This window comes from Cherax quadricarinatus, chromosome 96 (assembly GCF_038502225.1).
Source record: "Cherax quadricarinatus isolate ZL_2023a chromosome 96, ASM3850222v1, whole genome shotgun sequence".
NCBI classification, from domain to species: Eukaryota; Metazoa; Arthropoda; class Malacostraca; order Decapoda; family Parastacidae; genus Cherax; species Cherax quadricarinatus.
The window spans coordinates 3,021,603-3,038,934 of NC_091387.1; the positions used below are offsets into that span (position 1 = coordinate 3,021,603).

Here is a 17,332-nt window from a genome sequence, read left to right on the forward strand (position 1 = left end):
TGCCATCCACCACACCATCAACACCTCCAACTCCTCCAGTTCCATCAACCTCTGGTAATTTAAACTTCAATTATTCTAATTCCATGGTAATTTTTGACAAATCAACTTTGAAATTTTTTCTTTTTTCTTTCTATAGAATGTTGAAGGAAACATTGTAAATACAGTTAAGACTCTAACTATTACTTACTGTAGTTCATGAATAATCTAGTAATGTCCGTACTTTTATCTTTGCAGACATTGTTTTGGTGTGTTGCTGCTGGTGATGACATTTCTGAAGACTTGCAGCTGCCCACAGCACGGCCTTCACCACACAGCAGCTGCCCACAGCACGGCCTTCACCACACAGCAGCTGCCCACAGCACGGCCTTCACCACACAGCAGCTGCCCACAGCACGGCCTTCACCACACAGCAGCTGCCCACAGCACGGCCTTCACCACACAGCAGCTGCCCACAGCACGGCCTTCACCACACAGCAGCTGCCCACAGCACGGTCTTCACCACACAGCAGCTGCCCACAGCACGGTCTTCACCACACAGCAGCTGCCCACAGCACGGTCTTCACCACACAGCAGCTGCCCACAGCACGGTCTTCACCACACAGCAGCTGCCCACAGCACGGTCTTCACCACACAGCAGCTGCCCACAGCACGGTCTTCACCACACAGCAGCTGCCCACAGCACGGTCTTCACCACACAGCAGCTGCCCACAGCACGGTCTTCACCACACAGCAGCTGCCCACAGCACGGTCTTCACCACACAGCAGCTGCCCACAGCACGGTCTTGACCACACAGCAGCTGCCCACAGCACGGTCTTGACCACACAGCAGCTGCCCACAGCACGGTCTTGACCACACAGCAGCTGCCCACAGCACGGTCTTGACCACACAGCAGCTGCCCACAGCACGGTCTTGACCACACAGCAGCTGCCCACAGCACGGCCTTCACCACACAGCGAATGTCTTCAACCTACAAGATTCAATAAACTTGTTAATTAAACTGTAATAAATTCCTTCTTTATCACAGTAATGTTCAATGAACACACAAAAGGTGTTCAATGAACACAAAAGAAATGTCTCAACTGCTGTATTTGTCAGCAGGAGACAACATTCACACAACTCGGGAGCTTTAAGCTCGGGGAAAAAAAAAAATATACCTACCCCAACCCTACTAACAACAGTAGTAATGAGACGAACAGCCTCAACACTGCTATTGTTGGTAGTTTGAGGTATGATACATTATTAAAGTTTCATGACCTGGTGTTCGTATAGTCAGGAAGGTAAGTGTTGCGGCACTGGGAAGTGGGCAGTCATGTACAACACGTGCACCAGGAAGTGTTTGCAGTGAAGGCAGTCTTCTAACACGGGCTATTATGATCACCTCGTCTCCAGTGTTCCGTCTTGTCAGGAGGATTCTGTGCCAATTAAACAAAAGGGTAAACTGTTACATACACATTAAAAACTAGCCAAACCTACTCCAAATATCCCTTATAGGCCTATAACTGGAAATAATCTTGACTAAAGCGTCTACTTGCACTACTCTCAATCGTGATTGACTTTCATCGACCTGTCCCCTGAGAGTTTACCCCCCCTCCATTCAATTCTATTCTCTATAAGGGTTACAATGTGGGGTTTACAAAATATTTTACGTACGTGCACGTATCCAAATAATTCTCCCATGGAAAACTAGATATAAATCAACTCCTATGCATATAAGATAAGAGATAAGATAAGATTTCGTTCGGATTTTTAACCCCGGAGGGTTAGCCACCCAGGATAACCCAAGAAAGTCAGTGCGTCATCGAGGACTGTAACTTATTTCCATTGGGGTCCTTAATCTTGTCCCCCAGGATGCGACCCACACCAGTCGACTAACACTTGGGTACCTATTTGCTGCTAGGTGAACAGGACAACAGGTGTAAGGAAACGTGTCGAATGTTTCCACCCGCCGGGAATCGAAATATTAGTTAATTTGGTTTGATCAAAGGGAGGGTACTTGCAAATGTTTGTATTAAGATGCCCTTCAAGGGGTGTGTCTGTACTAGTGAAGGTATCCAGATTTAACGTAAGGTAGTTATTGTTGTGTTAATGATCCTGTTATTTCCCCTACACTTCCACGTCCCTCATAGCACACTAGACTAACAACCAACACTATGGGTTATCTAACCAGTTGAAGCTCTGCCGTATACCAGTCACCTAACACACTACTGTGCTGGCCTGAATTCATAACCTACCTTACCTGCCAGTTATGGATGGCATCCCAGGCACAACCTGAGGACCACTACATTCAGGAACCCACAATCTTTAGGTTTCTAACCCAGCAGGGTTAATAATCCAAATTCCCACTAACTATATTCATTAGATGTTAGTGAATCCTTTCTGCCGACTAACACTTCAGATTACAGTTTTCATTCTCATCATTAACCTCTGCTACCAGAAGTGTTAGACTTTACTACTAACAAACTATCGAACCAACTGCAATTCTGGACGCTAATACTTATATTCATAGGAACCTGAACGTCGCTTAAATTTTCCATAATAATGAAATTGTGTAAAGTCAATATTTGATTCATTAAGTTTGCAGTTTGACCAAAGGCATAAAAAACGTAGAACACCCACCACAACCACTACCCAAAGCCTGGAACCCACCAAAATCCCCACGGAAACCATGTACAATAACAGACTGCATACAGCTACTGAAGGTCGTTGGTGGGTTCCCAGGCCTACAGTTCTACGTAATCTATGCCTTCAGGGGAGATTACTCTCCCCTGCTATATGCATTCATTATGCATATAGCAGATTCTCCAATTCTATTCTTAACCTACTTAAATATATAAAACTACTTACAATACACTTATGGAAACCAACAATGGAGAAGCAATTCGAGACGATCTTATGGTTTCTCTTGGACGAGTATCAAGTCAGACCAAAAGTTAAACAGTATAATAGACCACAAGACAGGTAGCAAAAACCATGGAGGGGGGGGGGGTGAAATTACAAATGACGTATGGTGCCCAAGTTCCAAAATACAGCAGTAGTGGTATAGACAGTAGCAGTACAAGCAGTAGCAATAATAACAGTACTGTAGGTAGTACTGGTAAGATTTGCGGTAATACCAGTGGTGGTAGTAATAATGTTAATGGTGGTAGTATTATTACTGGCAATAATAGAAGTGCTGGTAGTCAGTCTACTACTGCTAGTGGTGGTGGTAGTAGTAACATTAATAGTACTAACAGTAGCAATATTCGTAGCTGAAAGTGTCAGTACAAAAAACAGTGGGGAAATTGCGACAAGTTAACCTTCAATAATAAAGTTCAACAGGAGCTTACAATAGACATAAGAAGAAACTCCAATATTCCTGTTGGCCAATATTTGGTAAGAAATTAGAAGTAAATAAAGTCTGGATAAGAGACTGACCATCTTTTATCAAGGTTGGAGACTAGAGCTCAAAATTAACTCGACAATTTAGTCTCCAAGACTGTTGTCACCTCTGTAGTCGACAGATGAAGTCGACTCCCCAAGCGAAACATTTCATGAATAATGATACCAGTCACAATGTCTCTTACCAACCTGGTATTGTATAACATTTATAATGTGAAAACAAAAGTTAGAGAAATCTGGTCTAGGAAAAAAGGTATGAAAATTAAAGTCAGGTGCAGTCGAAAGTGGTGTCAAAACAACCCAGGATACATTCGCTGCCTGACCACGGTCGAGTGAGGTTGTGCGCTGCACCCCTCTGCTGTTCAGGCGAGCTACCTTGTATCAACATGGCGCTGAGTGTGAGGAGGCGCGTAAATACCATTGGTATTGAGCTGCTTCGTGGGGCGATTTCACCCTCTTCAGTGCAAGTCTTACTCCCGACAATCATTAGGGAGACCTATGGAATCCAGGACGATGAGGTGTATGGTGTAGCCCTGAATGGGGCTTATAGAATCTTCGTCAAACTGAATTCCACGTCCGTGTATGAGTCTTTGGTGACGAGGTTCCAAGACGTGAGTCTTGACGCTACTCCAGCTGTGAAGGTGCGTTTGATCGACGTATCTCGCCACTTTACGTGGGTTAAGATACGTAATGTCCCATTTGAGGCAGATGAGGCTGACATAAGGAGTGTTTTTGAGACATATGGAACCGTACATCTGGCACAAAAGGGCAAGTGGACGGCAGGTGCTTACATGGGACGTCCGGAGGGTACCTTTTCCCTGAAGATGACTCTGAGACATCCCATACCGTCTTACGTCGTGTTGGAGGACTTCAGGACGCAAGTTATGGTATCGTATGCCGGACAGAGACGTACGTGCAGAATATGTGGGGCGTACGACCATATGGCGGCAGAGTGCGTGAAGCTGAGGAGGGCGCCAGCGCAAACTGGTGAAGCACCAGTTACCAGCGTGATAGCTGTTGAGAGCCCAGTGCGCAAGCAAGGGCCTGGGCGCTTGTGGAGTGAAGAGGTGGAGGATTCCAAAGAGGAGAATGGCATGTGTGAGGTAAGCTGTGATGTAAAAGGATCTGTTACTACACAAAGGACAAGTACAGAAGTGCAAGTGCAGGAGGAGGTGCAGGCTCTAGAGGAAGAGCTTCAGGAGGTGTTAAGGACATTGACACCGCCTGCAGAGGATGTTGTTCCTGAGCTGGTGAGAGACACGGCGGTGCCTGTAGAGGAATGTAAGGATAAAAAACATAGCAGGGTTGACGGGCCAACTAGTAAGAGAGAGTTGTCGCCGTGTGCTGTGGAACGGGGCGTGGTGGAGGTTGAGGTTCATCGTGAGGGAACCTCAGAAGATAACATGGATGTAGAGGGCATCACGAGGAAGAGAGCGGCGGCGTCAGACTCAGATGATGTCCTGACGCCGGCGCAGAGGTCTGGGAGGAAGGAAGAGCAACGTCGAAGCAGTCACGATAAGAGGCATCGCAAAAAAGGGGGAGGGGTTGATGGTGTGAAGCCTTGTGCTGGCTCTGGGGCAGGAGGCCCTGGGATGAATGAAGAGAGGAGGAAGGGTTGGAAACTATAAAGAGGCCTTAGGTGTATGACTGTGAACGTAAATGGACTGTGTAATAGTGTGAAGAAGGAATGGTTTCGAATGTTTCTGTATAAATACAGGGTGGATGTAGTGTTCCTGCAAGAACACAATTTCAAGGAGGGAAGAGTGCTCGAGGTGGAGGGGTTTCAGGTCATGACTCTGCCATCTGCACGTCTGAAAGGTGGTGTGGGTATATTGATCAGGGAGGCAAGCCCGTTTGTGTTGCTAAGAAGTGAGGGGGGGGGAGGGGGAAGAGTATTGCGCGTGGATGGGTGGTGGATGGGACAGCGGGTATCTTTTGTATGTGTGTATGCACCAGCGGAAAATGATGTGAGGGTAAAAAGGGATTTTGTATGTGAAGAACTAGTTTTCTTCTTACGTGGTTTACCTGCAGTGGCCGTCGTTGGTGGCGACTGGAACTGCGTTATTAGGAGGGCTGACGTGGAACCAAAAGGGGCGGGGCACGTGTCGGCGGCCTTGCGCGATCTTTTGAGGGATATTCAGTTGCGGGATGCGGTTGGAGGAGGGGCGTGGGAGGTAGAGCACACTTTTGTAAGACGGGGTTACGCTGCTAGGTTGGATAGGCTGTATATATCTCAAGGGGTTGGGTTGACATTTTTCCGTACAATAGAAGTAGCTTATTCGGATCATCGGGCGGTAGTAGCAGAGGTGGCGTGGGAGTCACTAGCAGGTATATCTAGGGGATATTGGAAATTAAATACAAGTGTGTTAGGTGATGAGGAGGGGATAGAGGGATTTGCAACGCTGTGGGAGGGGTTACGTGCAGAGATAGAAGGGGTAGAGGATGTGGTGATGTGGTGGGATGGTGTGGCTAAAGAACGGATTAAGCACTATTACGTAAAGGAAGGGAAACGTATCAATTCTTTAAAATATGGGCTTGCTAACTATTTGGAGGATAGATTACGGGGTTGCTATGCGAGGGGGGCGGTGGCGGGCACTTATCCAATGGACGAAATTATGGCAATTAAAGGGAGGCTGCGTGAGGTACAGGATGAGAGGTTCCAAGCGGTGAGGGTACAGGCGGGGGTGGAAGAGGTGTTATGGGGCGATAGACCTTCATCGTGCGTATTGCGTAGGCAGAAACAAAGACAGCAGGCAATGACTATTCCATGGTTGGAGGTTCATGAATCGATAGGAGGGTACAGGGAGGGGCAGGTCATACAAGCTACGGAAGGAATGGGGGCGTTTGCTGACAAGTGGTATGAGAAGTACTGGCAACGAGAAGGGGTAGAGGATGGGGTTTTAGAACAGGTGTGTGGGAGTGTGGTATGTCAGTTGCGTAACAGTGATAGGGAAGCACTGGGTGGGGAAATAACTGAGGGGGAAATATGGAGGGCTTTAAGTGGAATGCGAAAGGGCAAAGCACCGGGAATTGATGGACTCCCGGCAGAGTTTTATCAGCAGCATTGGGAATTATTGAGGCATTTTCTGGTTAGGTTATTAAATTGCATGAAGGAGAGAGGTGAGCTGGGTGAGAAGCAGGCAACGGCTGTCGTTGTATTGGTACCGAAGGGTAAGGGGCAGCATACGCTTCGGGATTACCGGGCGATCTCGTTGTTATGCGCAGATTATAAATTGTTTGCAAAGATTTTGGGAAATCGGGTCAAGTGTGTGGTAGGGCGGGTAGTATCAAAAACTCAGTTTGGTTTGCCAGGGAGGTCTATGGTGGAGGGGCATGGGTTACTTAGGGATTTCGTGGAGGCAAAAGGGGGGGGGAGGGAGGGAGGTTTGGTGGCGCTCGATTGGCAAGGGGCATACGATAGAGTGGATCGGAAAGCATTGAAAGCCATCCTCAGGGGTCAGGGGTTTGGGGAAGAAATAGTGGGCTGGGTTGAGGCGTTGTATGGAGGTGCAATGGCGAGGGTACAGATTAATGGTCGATTGGGTGGGAAGATTGTAATGGGTAGGGGACTTAGGCAGGGGTGTCCTATGTCACAATTATTGTTTGCGTGCGTACAGGACCCCTTTTATAGATTGATGGAGCAGCGTATGTGTCACGTAGAGGGACCAGGGTGTGAGGTTGCGAGGGTTTGGCCAGTTTTAATTGGGTATGTGGATGATACAACTGTTCTGATCAGGGAGGGGATGTCAATGGACACATTAGACGGGGTAGTACAAATGTTCGCAGGGGCAACTGGTATGAGGGTAAATTCAGATAAATCCATGGTCATGGGGTTAGGAGCTTGGGCGGGTAGGGTTGATTGGGGTAGTGCAGTTGTGAGGAGGCAGGTGCATTCGTTAAAAATCTGCGGTCTTATTTATGCAGACGATCTACCTGTGGCACGCATGGAAAACTCGCTTAGGATGGTAGAAAGGATTCAGGGACGCTTGGGTGCATTGCGACCTTATCATTTAACCCTTGTGCAGCGTGCCATTGTTGTTAATATCTTACTGTATAGCAAAGTATGGCACGTGGCAGCCGTGTTCCCATTAACTGGGCCGGCAATAACGAACATACTTAGGAAGGTTTTTAAATTCTTGTGGGGTTCGAGCTGTGATTGGATTAAGAGGGATGTGGTAATGTTACCTGTAAGTAAGGGGGGGCTGGGATTGCTGGACTTAAAGCGGAGGGTCAAATGTGTCTTCATTAAAAGGGAGGTGATGAGGGAAAGTGTGGGTGGGGGGGGTTTGGCCAGGATCCATAACAGATTGCAACGGATGTATACAGGAGTTGAGTTGCATGAGTGTGAAACTGTGTTGAGGGCTCTGGCGTGGGATCGAGAGCCAGCAAAGGTTAAAATAGGTAGGTTGTGTAGATTGTTAGCCGGGAGGGTTGTAGCGCCTGTAGAGGGAATTTTCCCCATGTATGCATGGGGAAGTATATGGAATAGGTTGAGTAGGATGAGGTTGCAACCTCGTGTTCGGGATGTAATGTATCGTTTTCTGCATGGCATTTTACCGTCGGGTGTGGTTCTACGGGATAGACGAGTCGTTGACGGGGGGGGGAGTGTGGGATATGTGGTGGGGAGGAGTCGGCTTTTCATGTAGTATATTTTTGTGATGGACTGAGGAGTGTCAAGGGGTGGTTAAATAGGGTGATAAATAGGATAGGAGGTAAAGGAATTTCTGTATTGAGAGCATTAAGTCTCGACGTGGGGGGTTGGGAGGAAAGTGTAATCAGAGCTGTGGGGTACATTATGGCAGATTATATCTATATAGTGTGGGGATTGCGGGGCAAACAGGTTACTGAGGTGAAGAGGAGGGTGTTAGCGTTAACGTTCTATAAAACGGTATGTAGAAATAAGGAAATTTATGGGAGGAGGTGGGTGAAGGATTTTTCAGAGGGATATAGGCAACTTACGTTACAGGTTTTATTAGACTTGTAATATACGAGGGAGGGGAGGGTATGATTGGAAAGTGTTGCTGGGGTAGGGAAGTCAGGGGTGAAAACAGGGTTGCCTCCCTGGTAATGGATAACAAAAGTTTTGCGAGAGTGTTGGATGAGTGATGCATGAGTGAATAATATGTGGACCACGGGTGCTAGCACCTGTGGAGCTGGCCAGTTTTTGTGTAAATGGACTTTATACTTATTATACATATTGTGTGTGGTAATATTGATTTACGGTAATGACATTGTAATTTGGAGATTTGCTATAATAATTGCACGTATTTGCTCCAACTTGTTTTCTAGGTGCCTTGCACTGCATAGTGTTGATGCTGTGATCATGCACGGTGTCCAGAGATATGATGTGATATGTTTGTATTAATGTCTGTGCATAATTGTTCGTCACTGGTGTTCTGCAATTCAGTTTTGTTTTGAGAGTAAAGAGGTTAATGCACGTCAGATAGTGTAATAAAGTTGGGCAACAGTGGTGTTATAGGTTTTTGTGGTTAGGTGCGTGCTAGGCACAGTCTTTATGTGTTACTTATGTCATGGTTATATTTTATGTTGTATTGTACTATTGTCAATAGTACTATGTAATGTCCATATAAAGCTGTATAGAGCTTGAATGTCATAGTTGAAGCTGTGTTATTGTTTTAACACTGGAATTGCATGTTTAAATGTGTAAAGGCTTACATGTGTTGGATTTTGAGACTAAGTTTATTCTTATGGTTTTGTAGTAATTTTGTATGTCTTTGTGACTTTTCTATATCACCATTGTTATGTAATACATATTGTTATGTAACTGAACCATTAGGACAATTACATAAATTAACGTTGAATCATTGCTGTGTGACTTTCGATTAGGCAACGTCATTGTTTATAGTATGTTAGGTTGTAAATAGTGGGGTGGTTGGATAACCACGGAGGGGGGGGGGGGTAATATGTCTGTATAATATGTTCAGTGCAATGCATTGTATGGTCTGTAGTCGATTATTAAGTACCATTTCGAGGGATGTGTATATAAAAGTGTTGTTCATATCACGTAATTCTGTTGGGTAGCTCCAACAGGTTTGGGTTAAGTGATAGGATGAGGGAGCAGGGAGGGGGGGGGGTGTACCCACACGGAGTTGTAAGTGTGGTGTGTAATATTAGATGTAGGGAGGATTATGTTAATTATCGACTTAAATGAGTTTTACATATTATATTTTGTAATGTCATGTTTTAAATAAAATATAAAAAAAAAAAAAAAAAAAAAAAACTCCCATGTCCCTCATAGCACACTAGACTAACAACCAACACTATGGGTTATCTAACCAGTTGAAGCTCTGCCGTATACAAGTCAACTAACACACACTACTGGAACCCACCAAAATCCCCACGGAAACCATGTACAATAACAGACTGCATACAGCTACTGAAGGTCGTTGGTGGGTTCCCAGGCCTACAGTTCTACGTAATCTATGCCTCCAGGGGAGATTACTCTCCCCTGCTATATGCATTCATTATGCATATAGCAGATTCTCCAATTCTATACCTTACCTATCCTACTTAACACTACCTAATTCTATAAGTTATTTTGATAGAAGCTAAATAATTGTAGACCTAAAAAGTGTTATATACACATCACAATTATGCAGCATACTCCAGGTATAGGCCTTACTAATTTGCGGAGCAGTGGAGGTGCAAGGGAGGATGAAGGGAGATAAAGGTAAGATCAAGGGGGTCTGGGTAAGATCAAGGGGGTCTAGGTAAGATCAAGGGGGTCTAGGTAAGATCAAGGAGGTCTAGGTAAGATCAAATGGTCTAGGTGAGATCTAGGGGGTCTAGGTGAGATCAAGGGGGTCTAGGTAACCAAGGGGGTCTAGGTGAGATTAAGGGGGTCTAGGTAACATCAAGCGAGGTCTAGGTAAGATCAAGGGTGGTCTAGGTAAGATAAAGGGGGTCTGGGTAACATCAATGGGGTCTAGGTAAGATCAAAGGGTCTAGATCCCTTCACTAGTACAAAGACACCCCTTGAAGGGCATCCTGATTTAACATTAAGGTACATAGGATCATTAAGACAACATTGCATTTCCCCTACACTTCCACGTCCCTCACAGAACACTAGACTAACAACCAACACTACCACCATGTCCCTCATAGCACTAACAACCAACACTCTGGGTTATCTAACCAGTTGAAGCTCTGCCGTATACAAGTCTCCTAACACACTACTGTGCTGGCCTGAATTCATAACCTACCTTACCTGCCAGTTATGGCTGGCATCCCAGGCACAACCTGAGAACCACTACATTCAAGCCCCCACACACTATTTTTCTGGGTTTCTAACCCAGCAGGGTTAATAATCCAAATTCCCACTAATACCAATCTAAATCATCCCCCTAATTATACTCATCAGCATCAGATGTTTATCCTTTCTGCCAACTAACACTTCAGATTACAGAAGTTTTCATTATATTCATCATTAACGTCTGCTGCCAGAAGTGTTACACATCATTACTTACAAACTATCAAACCAACTGCAATTCTGGACACTAATACTTTTATATTCATAGGAACCTGAACGTCGCTTAAATTTTCCATAATAATGAAATTGTGTAAACTTAATGAGTCAATATTTAAGTTTGCAGTTTGACCAAAGGCATAAAAAACGTAGAACACCCACCACAACCACTACCCAAAGCCTGGAACCCACCAAAATCCCCACGGAAACCATGTACAATAACAGACTGCATACAGCTACTGAAGGTCGTTGGTGGGTTCCCAGGCCTACAGTTCTACGTAATCTATGCCTTCAGGGGAGATTACTCTCCCCTGCTATATGCATTCATTATGCATATAGCAGATTCTCCAGTTATGTACCTTACCTATCCTACTTAACACAAATTCTGTAAGTTATTTTGATAGAAACTAAATGATTGTAGACCTACAAAGTGTTATATACACACCACAATTATGCAGCATTCTCCAGGTATAGGCCTTACTAATTTGTAGAGAAGTGGTGGCACAAGGGAGGATGAAGGGAGGTAAAGGTAAGATCAAGGTGGTCTAGGTAAGATCAAGGGGGTCTGGGTAAGATCAAGGGGGTCTAGGTAAGATGAAGGGGGGTCTAGGTAAGATCAAAGGGGTCTAGGTAAGATCAAAGGGGTCTATGTAAGATCAAGGGGGTCTAGGCGAGATCAAGGGTTTCTAGGTGAGATCAAGGGGGGTCTAGGTGAGATCAAGGGGGGTCTAGGTAACATCAAAGAGTCTAGATACCTTCGCTAGTACAAAGATACCCCTTGAAGGGCATCCAGATTTAACATTAAGGTAGTTAGGATCATTAAGACAACATTGTATTTCCCCTACACTCCCATGTCCCTCATAGCACTAACAACCAACACTACCACCATGTCCCTCATAGCACTAACAACCAACACTATGGGTTATCTAACCAGTTGAAGCTCTGCCGTATACAAGTCTCCTAACACACTACTGTGCTGGCCTGAATTCATAACCTACCTTACCTGCCAGTTATGGCTGGCATCCCAGGCACAACCTGAGGACCACTACAGTTAAGACCCCACACACTATATTTTCTGGGGTTTCTAGCCCAGCAGGGTTAATAATCCAAATTCCCACTAATACCAATCTAAATCACCCACCCCCTTATATTCATCAGCATCAGATGTTAATCCTTTCTGCAGAGTAACACTTCAGATTACAGAGGTTTTCATTATATTCATCATTAACATCTGCTGCCACAAGTGTTAGAATTTACTACTTACAAACTATCAAACCAACTGCAATTCTGGACGCTAATACTTTTATATTCAAAGAACCTAGACGTCGCTTAAATTTTCCATAATAATGAAATTGTGTAAACTCAATGAATCAATATTTAAGTTTGCAGTTTGACCAAAGGCATAAAAAACGTAGAACACCCACCACAACCACTACCCAAAGCCTGGAACCCACCAAAATCCCCACGGAAACCATGTACAATAACAGACTGCATACAGCTACTGAAGGTCGTTGGTGGGTTCCCAGGCCTACAGTTCTACGTAATCTATGCCTTCAGGGGAGATTACTCTCCCCTGCTATATGCATTCATTATGCATATAGCAGATTCTCCAATTCTATACCTTACCTATCTTACTTAACACTACCTAATTCTATAAGTTATTTTGATAGAAATTAAATAATTGTAGACCTACAAAGTGTTATATACACACCACAATTATGCAGCATACTCCAGGTATAGGCCTTACTAATTTGTAGAGCAGTGGTGGTGCAAGGGAGGATGAAGGGAGGTAAAGGTAAGATCAAGAGAGGTCTAGGTGAGATCAACGGGGGTCTGGGTAAGATCAACGGGGGTCTAGGTAAGATCAAGGGAGATCTAGGTAAGATCAAGGGGGTCTAGATAAGATCAATGGGGGTCTATTTAAGATCAAGGGGGGTCTAGGTAAGATCAAAGGGGTCTATTTAAGATCAAGGGGGTCTAGGTATGATCAAGGGGTCTAGGTATTAAGGGATCTAGGTAAGATCAACGAGGGTCTATTTAAGATCAAGGGGGGCTATTTAAGATCAAGGGGTCTATTTAAGATCAAGGGGTCTATTTAAGATCAAGGGGTCTAGGTAAGATCAAGGGGGGGCTATTTAAGATCAAGGGGGTCTAGGTAAGATCAAGGGAGTCTAGATAAGATCAAAGGGGTCTATTTAAGAGGGGTCTAGGTAAGATCAAGGGGGTCTATTTAAGATCAAGAGGTCTATTTAAGTTCAAGGGGGTCTATTTAAGATCAAGGGGTTTATTTAAGATCAAGGGGGTCTAGGTAAGATCAAGGGGGTCTAGGTAAGATCAAGGGGTCTATTTAAGATCAAGGGGGTCTAGGTATGATCAAGGGGGTCTAGGTAAGATCAAGAGGGTCTATTTAAGATCAAGGGGGTGTAGGTAAGATCAAGGGGGTGTAGGTAAGATCAAGGGGGGTCTATGTAAGATCAAGGGAGTCTAGGTAAGATCAAGGGAGTCTAGGTTATAATATATTCTCAGGTATATTTATCCCGTCATGTGAAGGTATATTCTCAGGTATATTTATCCCGTCATGTGAAGGTATATTCTCAGGTATATTTATCCCGTCAAGTGAAGGTATATTCTCAGGTATATTTATCCCGTCATGTGAAGGTATATTCTCAGGTATATTTATCCCGTCATGTGAAGGTATATTCTCAGGTATATTTATCCCGTCATGTGAAGGTATATTCTCAGGTATATTTATCCCGTCATGTGAAGGTATATTCTCAGGTATATTTATCCCATCATGTGAAGGTATATTCTCAGGTATATTTATCCCGTCATGTGAAGGTATATTCTCAGGTATATTTATCCCATCATGTGAAGGTATATTCTCAGGTATATTTATCCCGTCATGTGAAGGTATAACTTTGGTTGTGTAGTTTAAAAATGGGTTAGACAAATGAGTGGTAGAGTTGGACCTGCCTAACATGGGCCAATAAGTCTGCTTCAGTGCTCCTTTATGTCTTAATAATGGATATGCCTGATTTAATAGGCTGTTCTTACACCCGGCATCAAGACCTCTACCATTACCATCACCACACCCAGCATCAAGACCTCTACCATTACCATCGTCACACCCAGCATCAAGACCTCTACCATTACCATCACCACACCCAGCATCAAGACCTCTACCATTACCATCACCACACCCAGCATCAAGACCTCTACCATTACCATCACCACACCCAGCATCAAGACCTCTACCATTACCATCGTCACACCATTACCATCACCACACCCAGCATCAAGACCTCTACCATTACCATCACCACACCCAGCATCAAGACCTCTACCATTACCATCACCACACCCAGCATCAAGACCTCTACCATTACCATCACCACACCCAGCATCAAGACCTCTACCATTACCATCACCACACCCAGCATCAAGACCTCTACCATTACCATCACCACACCCAGCATCAAGACCTCTACCATTACCATCACCACACCCAGCATCAAGACCTCTACCATTACCATCACCACACCCAGCATCAAGACCTCTACCATTACCATCACCACACCCAGCATCAAGACCTCTACCATTACCATCACCACACCCAGCATCAAGACCTCTACCATTACCATCACCACACCCAGCATCAAGACCTCTACCATTACCATCACCACACCCAGCATCAAGACCTCTACCATTACCATCACCACACCCAGCATCACACCATTACCATCACCACACCCAGCATCAAGACCTCTACCATTACCATCACCACACCCAGCATCAAGACCTCTACCATTACCATCACCACACCCAGCATCAAGACCTCTACCATTACCATCACCACACCCAGCATCAAGACCTCTACCATTACCATCACCACACCCAGCATCAAGACCTCTACCATTACCATCACCACACCCAGCATCAAGACCTCTACCATTACCATCACCACACCCAGCATCAAGACCTCTACCATTACCATCACCACACCCAGCATCAAGACCTCTACCATTACCATCACCACACCCAGCATCAAGACCTCTACCATTACCATCACCACACCCAGCATCAAGACCTCTACCATTACCATCACCACACCCAGCATCAAGACCTCTACCATTACCATCACCACACCCAGCATCAAGACCTCTACCATTACCATCACCACACCCAGCATCAAGACCTCTACCATTACCATCACCACACCCAGCATCAAGACCTCTACCATTACCATCACCACACCCAGCATCAAGACCTCTACCATTACCATCACCACACCCAGCATCAAGACCTCTACCATTACCATCACCACACCCAGCATCAAGACCTCTACCATTACCATCACCACACCCAGCATCAAGACCTCTACCATTACCATCACCACACCCAGCATCAAGACCTCTACCATTACCATCACCACACCCAGCATCAAGACCTCTACCATTACCATCACCACACCCAGCATCAAGACCTCTACCATTACCATCACCACACCCAGCATCAAGACCTCTACCATTACCATCACCACACCCAGCATCAAGACCTCTACCATTACCATCACCACACCCAGCATCAAGACCTCTACCATTACCATCGTCACACCCAGCATCAAGACCTCTACCATTACCATCACCACACCCAGCATCAAGACCTCTACCATTACCATCACCACACCCAGCATCAAGACCTCTACCATTACCATCGTCACACCCAGCATCAAGACCTCTACCATTACCATCACCACACCCAGCATCAAGACCTCTACCATTACCATCACCACACCCAGCATCAAGACCTCTACCATTACCATCACCACACCCAGCATCAAGACCTCTACCATTACCATCACCACACCCAGCATCAAGACCTCTACCATTACCATCACCACACCCAGCATCAAGACCTCTACCATTACCATCGTCACCTGGAGTTTACCTGGAGGGGGTTGCGGGTGTCAACGCCCCCGCGACCCGGTCTGTGACCAGGCTTCATGGTGGATCAGAGGTATACACTACATAATGAATATATCACACTAACTAAAGCTTCCTAAAATTTAATCAGTCTTCAATTTAAGCTTTACGACCATTTCTCTAATTTTTATTTCCACCACATTCAAGGTGACTTAAAGAATACATTCCTTATTATTTCCTGGCCAGAGATTTCATCTCTGGTCGGGAGATAAGTTAGCACTTCCCACTAAGTTACTTTTAATAACACTTACAATGTTTCCAATACTCTCCCCACCACCTTCCCACTTAATATAATTACTATCTCCTAAAATAACCAAACTTTAGTGGACTTATAACCTGGAAATACCTTACAAGTGGGCCCCGCCCACCTGTAATGACGTCTCCAACTGCTGCATCTCCACAACACTAAGTGTTAGGGGTTAAACCATTTACTAATGCGGTTGTCTCCACCCCTCAGACTGGTCAATGTTGCTGTGTTGATCAATGTTGCTGTGTTGATCAATGTTGCTGTGATGATCAATGTTGCTGTGATCAATGTTGCTGTGTTGATCAATGTTGCCGTGTTGATCAATGTTGCAGTGTTGATCAATGCGGCTGTGATGATCAATGTTGCAGTGTTGATCAATGCGGCTGTGATGATCAATGTTGCCGTGTTGATCAATGCGGCTGTGATGATCAATGTTGCAGCAGACACAGCCTGGCACAACAATCCTCACTTATCACACCTGCAACATACACATTATAAACATTATATAAACATTACCATATAATATAAACTAGTAACATTACAGCCTGACTCATATACACATTAATATTTAACATATTAAAGTTAACTTTTGCTTTAATATCTTTCAAATAAACTTGATAACTAACAATTTATTAACGAAGTTATCTGGATCACAAGGCGCAAGTTCCTTGGATCAAGAGACCTTCACTAAGTAATTTTTCAATAATGGAAAAAATAGCCCAGAACTACATACACAATTATTGTTTGATCCGAGGAAGAGGAGTAGCTCCAGTTCCTCGCATCAAACACCCCATTTAAGACATTAGACCCCAAAGAAAATTAAGATTCTTATTAATAATTTGGTGACCAAACTGGTGGAGGGGACCAGGAGTTGCAGCTCAACTCTGCTGCTGTACTGATAAATAAGTCACCAAACAATACTTACGTTATTTAGGTGTATTAACAGGCTGAGGAAGCGGTAAAGCCGGCGGGGCGACAAGAGGAGGAGCAACACGTCTCTTCTGAACGACCACTGAAGTTCAAGTGACCTTTAGTGACCTTGAGGTTGGTCACTGTCCTGACCTTCACTATAACACCATCACTGATAACTTGACTAACTCTGACTACCACCACTAGATGGCACTACTACACCCTCACTATCAGTACTACTCATGGTGGAGCGCTCAACCCACGGGGGTCATGGACCACCTGGGAGGATAAGTTCACTCCTAGATGACATAGATCACATTCCTTGGATC

The 17,332-nt window shown here is 44.9% G+C and overlaps 1 long non-coding RNA gene across 1 annotated transcript; it reads right to left on the minus strand.

Annotated features, from left to right (window-relative positions):
* Window positions 1–393: 393 nt before the first annotated feature.
* Window positions 394–17,112, minus strand: LOC138855474 (uncharacterized). Its single transcript, XR_011394722.1, has 4 exons — window positions 17,020–17,112; window positions 16,184–16,572; window positions 1,256–1,413; window positions 394–968 (listed from the first exon to the last, which is right to left on the minus strand). It is a non-coding gene; the product is annotated as an uncharacterized lncRNA (long non-coding RNA).
* Window positions 17,113–17,332: the final 220 nt, after the last annotated feature.